Source organism: Apostichopus japonicus, chromosome 22, assembly GCF_037975245.1.
Source record: "Apostichopus japonicus isolate 1M-3 chromosome 22, ASM3797524v1, whole genome shotgun sequence".
NCBI classification, from domain to species: Eukaryota; Metazoa; Echinodermata; class Holothuroidea; order Aspidochirotida; family Stichopodidae; genus Apostichopus; species Apostichopus japonicus.
In genome coordinates this window covers 23,414,132-23,426,177 of record NC_092582.1, presented here as the reverse complement: position 1 = coordinate 23,426,177, position 12,046 = coordinate 23,414,132, and the positions used below count along the sequence as shown (strand labels likewise).

The 12,046-nt window shown below is 36.9% G+C and overlaps 1 protein-coding gene across 7 annotated transcripts in view; it reads right to left on the bottom strand.

Annotated features, from left to right (window-relative positions):
• The window catches only part of LOC139963680 (uncharacterized), a 242,444-nt gene that overhangs the window by 25,544 nt on the left and 204,854 nt on the right, over nt 1-12,046 (bottom strand). For 2 of the 7 annotated variants that reach the window (XR_011791720.1, XM_071964716.1), the window contains exon 7: nt 8,879-9,093. The exons of 4 other annotated variants lie outside the window; for them this stretch is intronic. The gene's annotated coding sequence lies outside the window, so the exon portion shown is untranslated. Of the gene's footprint in view, nt 1-8,877; nt 9,094-12,046 lie in introns of those variants that run through there. One more of the 7 variants, XM_071964720.1, reaches the window with a different exon arrangement.

Here is a 12,046-nt window from a genome sequence, read left to right as displayed (position 1 = left end):
ATATATATATATATATATATATATATATATATATATATATATATATATATATATATACATATATATATACATATATATATACATATATATATAAATATATATATATATATATATATATATATAGGCCTAGGTATGACTTTCTGCCCATTCATCCAATTAAGCCGTTTTTGAATTTTGGCGGTTTTCCGAGATGACACTTATATACATAATCATTTTTTCCGTAAGATGAATGTTATTTATTTTGTAAGGAGAAACTAAGTAACGATATTAATATCTAGCATTTCCAAATGATGTATTCTGAATAAGGATTAAATACCAACACTTAAAAAACTTTAAATATGATCCCCATATACGGGCTTGCCAAGAAAATGAAACTTCAAATTACAAGGAAAAGTTTAAATAAAAAAAAAGATCCAACTCATGGCAATGTTATCCTTACCGCAAATGGATACATTATAGTTATGTATACAAGATTAATATGCGTGTTATACAATACATATATAAAGAAAACTTTACGAAGTTACGTCTGATACGATGTTACTTCATTTGAAGGGTGGGAAGTATACGTGTGACCAGATGACGGGCGCATTCTAGCATATTTGATCAGACCTAGGGTTGGTATGTTTCTTTCATATCAGGCAGTCATGTGACTCGTTTCTACAACTTTAATAATGACATCACAATACCATGGCAATATTCCATTCTTTGTCTTTGATTACTCTTTTGTTCACCAGTTCTTTGTTTTGTTTTGTTTTGTTTTGTTTCATTGTTTTTTTTTTTTATTTCTGATCATTAACGATATTTCAATTCCGTAAATATTTTCCTTTGGCTTCTTCATTCATATATAGGTTGACCTCAGAATGCCCGCAATCCTATTAATAACATATATAACGTATACGTAACGACCCTCAATTATTCGGGACTTCTTTGAAAAAGGAATTGTCGTTCATATCATTTTTAGCTGGTAGCTAAAAGAATTCTTAGTTTTAGTTGGCCGCTTTACCTTGGTTGTGTAATCTTCTCTTGTCTGTGTGTTATATATACATGTAAATAACACCTGTATACCCACATATAAACGAATGTTTATAAAGCTGTATCTATATATACGGGAGGATTCAAAGCCACAGGTTTCATTCTTAATTGTTCGAGAGGATATTTTTGGCTTGATGAACTTGTTTACCAATCTCTGTGGCCCATGGGGTCATGTAAAGGTCATCAGTATTGACCCAAAATGTTTCAAAACATGTTAATAATAATAATAATCGCTATAGAAGACATGAAATGTAAATTCACAGAGGCTGCTTCATAGGGGCACTTATTGGGACACATATTTGGACACATTGGACTTATTGCATAGGCGTACGAGGTGGGGGGGGGGGCAGGGGGCACACTGCCCCCAAATTAATCTACGTTTTTCAGGGCGCTGCTACCTATTTCCCAGCTATAACCATATAAACAGGGAGTTGTTATGGAAAAGTATCAGAAAACAGAAAACCCTCTTCAGCACAACACCACTGAGAAGGTAAGAAACAAGTCCCCTGCAATGGAACACAATCCGCCTTATTGGACATTGAAACTTCAACTTTGTTTAGCTCGATATTTAATGTCGACTTTATATTTCAAATGTCGAGTATTGTGTCAACTTCTTTTTGTCTATTTCACTTTCTCTTTTTTTTTTTCCGCTAAAACTATTTATATTTTGTTTTTATATTGACATTTTAACCAAAATTTCGCACATATTTTATATAGTCATTTTTTCGACTACATAATTTATTTAAAATGACTTTTCATATCGAAATTTCGCTGTGTTCCTCTGAATTTCGAACTTTCATATCTCCATAGAATTTCCACTATTTAATCTCAAAATATCGAATTTACTCGTAATTCGAAACTTTTCTCGAAATTTCGACTCTTTCTCTTGACATTTTGAAAAGTGATATTTTTTACCTTGGAATTTCGATTTTCTATAGAAATTGCAGGGGGAAGGGGTGGGCGATTGTCCCCATCCATGGGATGCACCCGTACCGCAGAGCATAGGATCAGACAGGATCGGTATGACTCAGTCACGATCAGACAGGATCGGTATGACTCAGCCTACACGATCAGAGAGGATCAGTATGACTCAGACACGATCAGAGAGGATCAGTTTTACTGAGTCACGATCATACAGGATCGGTATGACTCAGTCACGATCGGATAGGATCAGTCAGGATCATTAGATAACAGCTGTATAAGGAACAGTTCAACGCAGTCATACCCTGGCCAGGAGCGAAACCACATAGACCTACTGTGACATTGAATTGAAGCAGCAATCCGCAGAATCATCCTAACTGTCCCGACAAAATGAACCCTCTGTACATTCTGTACTTGAATGTCTATTGTTTGAATGTTTCTCAAAACAAAAATTATTATAATAATAATAATAATAATTACATGTTTTCGTTTGTTTAATTTATAAATATTTTTTAATCAACTGGGCACTTTTCTGTTCGCTGTGACAGTGATTTGCCAACAAAGGTTTAGGTTTTAAAATGACACAATTCCCCTTTTCTTAACAACAGACGGGAAACTTCCAACTTATGAAAAGTGATATTTGTGAGGATTTTTCACAAACGGGAGGGGGAAGGGGAGGGGGACGGGGAAGGGGAAGGGGAAGGGGAAGGGGAAGGGGAAGGGGAAGGGGAAGGGGAAGGGGAAGGGGAAGGGGAAGGGGAAGGGGAAGGGGAAGGGGAAGGGGAAGGGGAAGGGGAAGGGGAAGGGGGAGGGGAGACGTGCAAAACAACAATGACAACGTATGCATTTCATTTGCTTCATTTTTAGTCCCTTAATTAATGAAAATGAACTTAACTTATCAATCCACCTTTTACAGCAATAATTTATTCGAATTAAGTTCTAATTCATTGCAAAACTTTGTGAATTCGTATATTACATTTTCGTGAAGTATTTTAAATTGAGGAGTATAAATGACTTGAAAGAAATATGCCGAAAGTGCTCAAATCAAATGGCGGCTGCTATATGAGGAGAATGCTCCATTCGTGGAAGCACAAACACGTTATTGATAGTTCTGCACTGTGATTGGTTGAATGTTTTTATGGTCAATGGAAAAAGAGGGCGCTCTCTTTGCGAACATGAAATATGCACTAATTTATAGGTACCACACCACAATTAGAGCAGTGTACATCCGCTCGTAAAAGATAATCATTGTCTGGGGGGGGGGGGGGGGGTAATATGACCAAATGTAATGCTTGTTTTAGAATATTATCAGTTACCATCATATTTTATTGCTGCCTTTTTGTGTAAGAGCATACTTTAAAGTACAAATGGTGTGAAAATAGGGAGGCTTGAAGGTGACATAAACAATTTTAGAAATTTTAGAAATTGGTTAAATGTTGATATTATTCCGAGCGAGCAGATGGAAGGGTTGGCGTTCAGTATGCTCAACTTGATCCTCTTTTAACTCAAAATCTTAATGGTCACGATACGGAAATTTGCAAGTGCAATGATAGGACAATATCTCAGCTATCACGTGGTGGGTAGGAAATACCAGTCGAAAACTTCTATCTATGCTTTGGCGTACCTTGAAAGTGACGAGTTTAGTGTGTAAGTCAATGGAACAATTAATGGTGTTGCCGACACCTATAGCAGAGCCGTAGATATGGCTCTCATTCATAGATTGAAATAGCGCCATGGTTGTCCGTCCCGTTGGCCGGCTTGCGTGATTTCACGTATTTTGAGCTCATTTGTGGTAACGTTTGCAGCATCCGCATATAGGAAATCGAACACGTTACAATGCATAAGGTGCTTTAACTATGGAAGTACTAGCTTACCCTGACGAAACATTTGTGATTTACGTACAGAACATGAGATGAAGATATCCTACTGAAAAGTCGATTTTATGCGAACTCTGCCTAGCCCTACAAGCCTACTACACCAAACGTGCAGTAATACATTGCGAGTATTCTTAATTCTCCACAGGCTGTTCCCTCTTCTCTATTGCCGCCCACCACAGTTGTTACCTGTACCGATAGAGTGAAAGTAAATTATATCCTAAAGAACAGCAGCAAGATCTAAGCGCAAGACGATAGTAGAATATTCAACAGACGCAAAAGGCTTCTGGGCAATGAGGACTTACACACACAACCTGCCAACTGTGTGGATTCTTTACTCTTTTTAAAGTGGACTGTTCTGAGTAAACCTAAGTGTTAAGTTGTAGAAAGTAGGAGCATATACATACACGCATGCATACATACATACACATACATACATACATACATATACACACACACACGCACACATCGCCGTCGACCTGGGAATCGTGCGTTCGCCACTGTAATAAACCGCCGATCAACAAATATGTGGACTTGTTGTTATAATGCATTTTACCGTGCAACTAATCTTGATACTATTTTTGTGTGCAATCTTGTGTGACGGTAGCATCAAACTTCCAGGCATAAATAATGAGTGAAGCTATACTTTACTATAAGCGAGTACTTGGTCAGTGGACGTCAGTCATTAAGGGAGCTAGGGATTTTGAGAGAGAGAGAAAGATCAATAGATTCCGAGAGAAAGTCAAGTTATTGACTCGCCAGAGCGTTCAAGAATTTACGTTGTCGTGTTGAAAGCTTCATCGCTAAAATTATTGCCAATAAATAAGCTTTGGATAATTTTGTTGATTTCAAATGAAAAACATCAGTTTCAGTATCTGTTTCAGTGCATAGTAAGGCATACACACATATACGGTATCATTTATACATCAGTAGGCCTACTATTCACTCGATCGACAAAGAATCGAACATTTAGACAGAGAGTATATATATATATCGCACAGTGGCGGAGATTTCTTGTCAGAAGTGGGGGGGTTGCAGGCCATTGATGAAATAAAAAGTCATAACTGCTGGCTCACTATCTAAGTGGAGCGCCACCATAAGTTGGCGCGAAGTGCGAAAGAATTTTTTGGCAAATATTGCCTCCCAGATTGCAGTAAATGACATTGCCCAGGCCTTGAAAAGCTGCATTTAACCAGGGGCGTTTGCAGGATTTTCTAACCCGGGGGGAGCGTATTACTATCTAAGCGGAGCGCCACCATTGGTTGGCGCGCAGCGTACAAGCAAATTTCTGGTTTTGGTACCCCCAGATCACCGGAAATGGCACTTCTCGGGCTTGAAACTGACCAACCATAATATGTACACTTTTGCCTGAGAACCAAGTTTTTTCCAAATACTTTTTCTCTCATCTATAACCTTTTTGAAGATTGTCACCAGTCACACATCATGTTCGACTTCATCACATATCCTGTGGATCATTGCTTTTGTAGGTGATTCTTCATCGCGGCCCACAATATCCGTCAGCCCCACTTTTCAGAATTTGAAAATTCACAATTCTCGTGAATAAATTCACTTCAAAACATCCTTCAAACCCTAACAGACGGGTCAAAATTGCACGAGTATGATGAAGTATGATGAAGAATGTTGGTTAGGGAATTTTCGAAAATTCAGACGGCTACTAAAAAATTTCGTTGAAGGAAATAAAAATATACCAGATATTTCCGAAACCGAACACTACACACATCGACAGTTTTGAGCATGGGCGCAGATCAGTCTTGGATAATGGTGGGGACACGTGTCTGTTCTATGACACTATCTAAGCGGAGCGCGACCATGGGTTCGCGCGTAGCGTACGATTTTTTTGGGCAAATATACCTCCCAGATCGCCGGAAATAACACTTCCCAGACCTAATGATGCTCCTAAACCTCCTTAAGTTTTAGATCTCATGGCTTAGAAATTTAGTTTGGAGAAATACATGGGCGTCTGCAGAAAGAAAATCAGGGGACAAATAATCCAAGTAGACTTTTGTATATACGATGGGTCTGGTGTCCTCTCCCAGAAAACAAATATAGACTGCCGCAAATGCGATTTCCGTCCTATATTTAACAACTGTGGATAAAATACAATAAAATGAGAACTGCTGCATGTCAATTGCACAATGCTGGATCAAACTGCTCCAAAGTTCAATACAGGGGAACTTGAAATGCAGCTATTGGTCAAGACAAATTGGTGGGGACACGGTATATCATGTCCCCACTACTGAAAAAGTTGGTGGGGACGCGTCCCGCTGTCCTCACCAGGATCTGCGCCCATGGTTTGGAGGCTGTTTATCGTGGAACGCCATTTTCATGCTCACTGATATGATGTGATATCTGCTGTTTGCTTTACAAATTCGAATAATTTTGTCACTGTTCCTCTTTCTCTTCCCGTTTTCTTGCCGTATTTTCTACTCCATCCTTTTCTCCTTTTCTCTCTTTCTTCTTTTTCTTTTCCTTCCTTCACCTCGTTGAAGTTGGCAAGTGTATACAGTTCCAAAGCTATTCAACAGCAAAACGTTATTTTGTGTATGTCTGTTGTGGAGTGAAGTTAGCGCTATGAGCTACTGTACAAGTTCCAATGCGCAAGGTGGGGGAAAGGGGCTAGAAATAATGTGTGGGTCAATTCTAACTCGGTTTTCTATCGTTAATTGTTGATGTAGCCTACCAGGTAAAAGGTTGAAATGACTTTAACAATTTCAAATTTAATAATATGATTAATTATGCCATTTGGAGCACATAACATAGCCATAACATAACATTACTGGCAAAATCTAGGGGGGGTTGATTGTGTGGGCCAACCCCCCCTCTTCAAAAAGTGGGGGGGTTAAAACCCCCCCAACCCCCCCTGTTTCTCCGCCACTGATATCGCAGCTACACATGCTCCCTTGCAACTCAGCACTGATAACATCAATTCATTTGATCCGTTTACTTCTTGCTGGTACATAAGTTGGCCTTATGTGCATTATTCATAAAATAGATATAGGCCTACCGTTCTCAGATTCCTTCATGCATGTGACCATATATATATATATATATATATATATATATGTATATATATATATATATAGGCCTAGGTATGACTTTCTGCCCATTCATCCAATTAAGCCGTTTTTGAATTTTGGCGGTTTTCCGAGATGACACTTATATACATAATCATTTATTCCGTAAGATGAATGTTATTTATTTTGTAAGGAGAAACGAAGTAACGATATTATAATCTAGCATTTCTAAATGATGTATTCTCAATTAGGATTAAATACCAACACTGAAATAAACTTTAAATATGATCCTCACATACGGGCTTGCCAAGAAAATGAAACTTCAAATTACAAGGAAAAGTTTAAATAAAAAAAAGATCCAACTCATGGCAATGTTATCCTTACCGCAAATGGATACATTATAGTTATGTATACAAGATTAATATGCGTGTTATACAATACATATATAAAGAAAAGTTTACGAAGTTACGTCTGATACGATGTTACTTCATTTGAAGGGTGGGAATTATACGTGTGACCAGATGACGGGCGCATTCTAGCATATTTGATCAGACCTAGGGTTGGTATGTTTCTTTCATATCAGGCAGTCATGTGACTCGTTTCTACAACTTTAATAATGACATCACAATACCATGGCAATATTCCATTCTTTGTCTTTGATTACTCTTTTGTTCACCAGTTCTTTGTTTTGTTTTCTTTTGTTTCATTGTTGTTTTTTTTATTTCTGATCATTAACGATATTTCAATTCCGTAAATATTTTCCTTTGGCTTCTTCATTCATATATAGGTTGACCTCAGAATGCCCGCAATCCTATTAATAACATATATAACGTATACGTAACGACCCTCAATTATTCGGGACTTCTTTGAAAAAGGAATTGTCGTTCATATCATTTTTAGCTGGTAGCTAAAATAATTCTTAGTTTTAGTTGGCCGCTTTACCTTGGTTGTGTAATCTTCTCTTGTCCGTGTGTTATATATACATGTAAATAACACCTGTATACCCACATATAAACGAATGTTTATAAAGCTCTATCTTAAACATGTATACGGGAGGATTCAAAGCCACAGGTTTCATTCTTAATTGTTCGAGAGGATATTTTTGGCTTGATGAACTTGTTTACCAATCTCTGTGGCCCATGGGGTTATGTAAAGGTCATCAGTATTGACCCAAAATGTTTCAAAACATGTTAATAATAATAATCGCTATAGAAGACATGAAATGTAAATTCACAGAGGCTGCTTCATAGGGGCACTTATTGGGACACATATTTGGACACATTGGACTTATTGCATAGGCGTACGAGGTGGGGGGCAGGGGGGGGGCACACTGCCCCCAAATTTTCAGAGGACAAGAAATTCGGGCAAAAGTCCTGAAAAATTCGGGCAGCCTAAGAGGAAAAAAAAATATATATATCTATATAAATATGCAGTAACTTGCCCGAATTTTTTTGCCCGACAATTCCGTGGAGAGCGTTTTGTGTTATTTGTTTTGGGTCATTAATATGAATATAGGCCTAATGATTTTCTTTATTTAGCAGCATGATGCCCGAATATTTAATATATCAGGGCTACCACGCTTTTTGCAATATCGCCCAAAATTATTAACAGGAAAAATAAACTGTCCTATTTTTCCCCTTTAAAGTGATGTTACCATTTTTTCTTCTTCTAATTTACCAAATTTTTGGGGAAGTGTCAATTTTTAAAACGTGAGATTATAAAATAAAGAATGTTTAGATGCAACTTGCAAGGCCCCAGAAGTGCCATTTCCCGCAATCTGAGAGGCATTTCTTGCCAAAATTTTCTTGTTTCAAAAGGCCGCTTTCTGAGGTTCATCTACGAATTTTGACGATTTGGAAATCATCCTTGCCAAACCTAACCCCCCCCCTCCCCCACTACCACCCCTTTGAGGTACTATGTTCCCGTGGCGCCAGAGCCAACGTCGTCATCACCCATATATGACCCATTTCACTGCCTTGGTTAGGAAACAAAATGCTGAAACGAAGATAGCCTTCGGCAGTTTTGACACCAAGTAGGTGTTAATATCATCCATAATTCATTGTTTTATGTCATTACCTCTGTATGGTCAACGTTGATGTTTATCAAGGTGATCTTTGTATAACCTTACATATACAGTTATATCATGAGCCTATCATAGATGATCTGTTTCAGCTTTTGAATTGTTCCCCCGCATATCGTCTGACTTCTCTCTAAACGGTGAAAATGGCTCTCTGAAATTAAATCAGGATGTGAATTTTTAAATTCTAGAACTTCGTTATATCTCTGTAAGACAGTGTAATGCAGTTAGCGCTCATTTTGACTGTGTGGGCCTATATATATATATATATATATATATATATATATATATATATATATATATATATATATATATATATATATATATATATATATATATATATATATATATATATATATATATATATATATATATATATATATATGTATATATATATATATATATATATATATATATATGTATATATATATATATATATATGTATATATATATATATATATATATATATATATATATATATGTATATATATATATATATATATATATATATCATATATATCAGAAAAAGAACGAATTTACTTTTAACAGGAATGTATTTATGCATTCCTGTACCCTTCACACTGTCGGATATGGGTTACTAATTTATGAACAAATCAGCCTTCTTTTGTTTCTTTACAATTAAAGCCTCGAGGAGTCATAACGGTCAAGCTATAGACGACGGTACGATCTGCCAGGATATTTTTAACCGTTTGACAATATCAACATGATTGCATGGCATTTAAAATAACTACAACGATATATGGGCCTATATATATATATAAATATATATATATATATATATTATATATATATATGTATATATATATATATATATATATATATATATATATATATATATATATTGACAATCGTACCAATGTAGTTCACGCGTTTTGAAGAAGTGATCTAACATGCGGATTTTGATGGTCGGGTGGGGGCGGTGGTGGCGTTAGGGTCAGAATAGTTGTAGGTATTTTCCTTTGGAGAAAAAAAAAGTTAAGGTCATTTGGTAGGAAATCTTCCCTGTATTTTCTCACTTTATATCACAAACAATCAACAATGATAGAGAAACTCAAGGTAAAAAAAAAGCCAAGTCAAATTAAATTGTCCGCAGAACGTATGTACTTGTGTGTAATTCATATATAAAGTATATTTATAGTTTACTTGCACAAAGTGGATTGTTTACATCACAGTAGTTAAATATATTATATATTGTAGACCGAAAGAACATTCATTGCGGTGGGTGTGGTCGGGACAGCGTATATATGCAAATAAGAAGGTGTGTCCAGGTACATAATAAATCATTCCTATGGACCAAACAGACATTTTGTTTTTAGGAGAAATGATCCATTAATCATGCGAGGTCCATCACTTAAAGTGACTGAACAACTAAGCCTAAATACACATACAATTAGGTCAGTCAGTGCCTCAGATGCGACACAAAAAAGAAAAGAAAAATGAGATTAATTATGACCGCAAATAGCACATGTGTACAATGCATTCCAAATTTGTCAGGACCAAACTGGGTTCGAATTGTTCATTAAGAAAGATAGTTAACAGAACATGTTTTGACTGTTTTATTAGACTTTGTAAAAAACAATGGATTAACATTTCTATTTTAGCCCTGAACTTCTTCTTGGACTTTGACAAGAAGACTCAAAAGCTGCCTCGAGACCTCCACGACTAAGACCCATGAAGCCTCGTCGCATGAGTCTGATACATACTACAAATACAGACAGCCTTCCCAACCTGCAGTAAACGTCATACCTTCGGTAATTTATGGTGATTAAAATATAAAGCTTCCTTGACTAACTTATTACTTCACCGATAATTTAAGACAATCAAGGTCTCACACATGGCGAACAGCTATAAAGGGCTACGCTCCCCCCCCCCCCCCCCCAAAGTTCAATCACTGGTCATTGCCAGATGACCAGATTGCATACCCAAAAGAAGCCAAACAACAGTATTTGGTCACCACCAAATAACATAGCGTATTTCGAGTTTATATATATATATATATATATATATATATATATATCTATAAGTATCTCGTACCCTCTCCCCACAATCGGTACGGGGGGTGACGGTGTTGGGGGGGGGAGAGGGGGATAACTATGAAATGGTGGCACACTACGGAAGGGTGAAAAGCGTTGGCAAACCTGCATATCTGTTCAGTTGGTGAGTTTAGAGAAATTTATCTATTGTTCCGATGAACGGCAGCAAACATTTCTAAGGCTTTTTTAATGTTGTCAACCCCATATTAAATTCAAACGAAAGGACATTATCTGTCCTGGCATTGATAGCGTTTACAACTACACGCGGAATTTTTAAAGAAAAGAGAAACGGTTCCAACAACCCCCCCCCCCCCCCTCCCATAAACCATGCTTCTCACGGCGAACTTACGCGGTAAGTATCACTTCTATTCTCCAAACTCATGAAAACAAGCAAGGCGTCCTATCTTCAACGCGCTACTCAACTCAAAAAAGTAACGAAATATCCTCTGTGCGAAGAGATTTTCAAGTTGTTTTCGAGGGAACAGATCGATGCTATAAAATGGACTTGATATATTTACAGCTTACACTGTCTATGAAAGTTAGAAGCGAAGCATAAAACCGGCGAACTTACACTTCTCCATCCATCGGTATATGCACACGATCTATTTTTTTTAATTTTCAAAACCGAAGAGAGAGTGAGTGAGAGATGCCCCTTGCATATTAAATGCCAAGAAACATTTCGACTGTTGCAGCAGTCATCGCTAAGGGTAACCTTGAATAAACAAAATTAAACTCAGGACAACAACTTATTCCAACGACGTGAACCCAAACTAGATCCAGATGCCAAGTCGTGAAGTCTATTAGCAATCCTTAAGCTGACATAAAAAATTGCCTAATAAGCTCAAATTATGCAAAATTTCCTTGGGCTAGCCCGCCGAACATGTAGAAGCGATAACAAAGGTGAAGTCAAGAAAAATGTATGATGGGATTTTAAATTAAGGAGGGACGGCACAACCTAAAGGTGTTTGTAACTGAAACAAAGAAGGAAGACAAAAAAAAAAACTGCCCTTTTTCTTCTTTTTTTGACAAAAATTTAATTTTCAGTGAGAGAGT